This window comes from Palaemon carinicauda, chromosome 1, assembly GCF_036898095.1.
Source record: "Palaemon carinicauda isolate YSFRI2023 chromosome 1, ASM3689809v2, whole genome shotgun sequence".
Taxonomy (NCBI): domain Eukaryota; kingdom Metazoa; phylum Arthropoda; class Malacostraca; order Decapoda; family Palaemonidae; genus Palaemon; species Palaemon carinicauda.
Window position 1 is genome coordinate 43,306,834 of NC_090725.1, and position 2,500 is coordinate 43,309,333.

At 29.6% G+C, this 2,500-nt stretch overlaps 1 protein-coding gene across 1 annotated transcript in view; it reads right to left on the bottom strand.

Annotated features, from left to right (window-relative positions):
- The window catches only part of LOC137641068 (probable glutamate receptor), a 33,894-nt gene that overhangs the window by 21,802 nt on the left and 9,592 nt on the right, over nt 1-2,500 (bottom strand). The window lies entirely within an intron of this gene.

Genomic DNA, 2,500 nt, shown 5'->3' on the forward strand with positions numbered 1-2,500 from the left:
ATAAGTAATCACTTCAGAGAGTGGTGAAGATATCAAATTGGTGAAATAGCAGGAAGTAAATGTTTGTTACGATATTAGCGCAGATGTTAAGTAGTTCTCTGCTAAAGTTTTAAAGAACGCTCATGAATGGCAGAGACAAGGGGTAGTCACATTGCCATTTCAAGCAGGACAATACCCTAGAGACTGACCATCTTACATATGATCAACGCCTAAGCCTCCTCTCCACCAAAGCTAGGACCAAGGAGGGCCAGGCAATAACCGCTTAGGACTCAGCTGATAGACCTATAGGCTCTCCCCCCATAACCCCTATCCTTATCTCACAAGAATGGTGAGGTGATAGTGACCAAGGGAACTAACGAATCTGAGCGGGACTCGAACCCCAGTCTGACAATTACCAGGCAAGGACGCTACCACCAGGATACCATAGCTCCAAAGATAAGACAATTAAAGGGTTATGATTTTTTTTTTTTATGTTAACTTTTATCAAAGGTACCCAAAGCTGTTGATATTTAATCAAATATATAAAAAAAGATTGAAAGGGTTTAACAAGTAGAAATCCTGATGTGAAATATGATAAAATATAAATTCTGATTCTCCTTTTTATTACTTTCTTATATATTCGATATTGTGCTTAGTGATATACAATAACAACGATTTAGTTAATTAGACAAGATTTAAGACCATTCCTGGAATGTTAAGTGTTCTTGGATTGTCTTTTTGATGTACAATTTTGAATGATCTGCCAATCTATTAATGTCCATCGTTAGCACTATAATCTTGTAGTTATTCCTTAAATAGATGATTACTTCTGATATAATAATGCCAATTGTACCCTCTGATTTGTAAATATATCTGTTGTTTAATAGTATATATTCAAATCTCTCTCATTTACTTTTTTTATTTCAAGTTGTAACTATTATTTTCTCATTTTGAAATAAAACAAATCTATGAAATTTTAAATGCATATAGGAGTTCTAACATGGTCATATATATATATATATATATATATATATATATATATATATATATATATATATATATATATATATATACATATATATATACATATATATATATATATATATATATATATATATATATATATATATATATATATATACAAAAGAAAAAACTATCTTCACAGGAATTTCACAATTGATACTTATGTTCAAAAATAAATTTCTATTCTAACATCAATTCGTAAATAAAATAGATTAATCCATACAAAAACTTAGCTTTGATACCTACATCAGTCTCACAAAAACAAAGTAGTATTACGGGATGTTATCTTCAACGACATATAGATTCTTGAGGAAAAAAATGCTCATAAGACAAGAGCGAGTTGATTGATAAAAACCTACAAAGGAGAAAACTCAGAAAAAATATTGAGAGAAAAGTGAAACTATCTTTACAGGATTTTCGCAATAATTTTATATACGCAAATCATGTTTTATTCTATAATAAATTCTTTGACAAAATAGACTCTCCCAGACAAAAGTTTGAGTATGATAGCCACAACAGCCTCAGAAAAACTAACTAGTATTATGAGATATTATCTTCAACGACATATAGAATCTTGACCCAAAAATGCTGATAACATAACAGCAAGTTGATTGATAAAAACCTCCAAAAAAGAAAAAAACTTACAGGAAAACTAAGAGAAAAGTGAAATTGTCTTAACAGGATTTTCGCAATATTTTTATATACGCAAATAATGTTCTATTCTATAATAAACTCTTATACAAAATAGAATTTCCAAGGCAAAACTTTGACTGTGATACCTACAATAGCGTCATCAAAACAAACTATTATTATGAGATGTTATCTTCAACGACATATGCTGTAGACTCTTGAGCAAAAGATACCCATAACATGATAGCAATTTGATTGATAAAAACTTACAAAAGTATTGAGAGAAAAGAGAAACTATCTTAACGGGATTTTTGCAATAATTTTATATACGAAAATGATGTTCTATTCTATAATAAATTCTTGGACATTATAGATTCGCCTAGTCAAAAGTTTGACTGTGATACCTACAGCAGTCTCATAAAAAACTAACTAGTATTATGAGGTATTATCATCAATGACATATAGACTCTTGAACAAAAAAAAAAATGATAACATAACAGCAAGTTGATTGATAAAAATTAACAAAAAAGTAGAAAACACACACAAATATTAAGAGAGAAGTAAAAATATCTCAACTGGATTTTCACAATAATTTTATATAAAAAAAAATAATGTTTTATTCTATAATAAATTCTTGAACAAAATAGAATCTCACAGACCAAAGTATCTACTATTTAGTATTATGAGATGTTATCTTCAACGACATATAGACTCTTGACCGAAAAATACTCATAACATAACAGCAAGTTGATTGATAAAAACCTACAATGAAGAAGAAAACTCACAAAAATATCGACAGAAAAGTGAAACTGGCAACCTCCAACAACTTCAGAAAGGTACCTCCAGGCAGCGCCGCCCTCGAGGAACT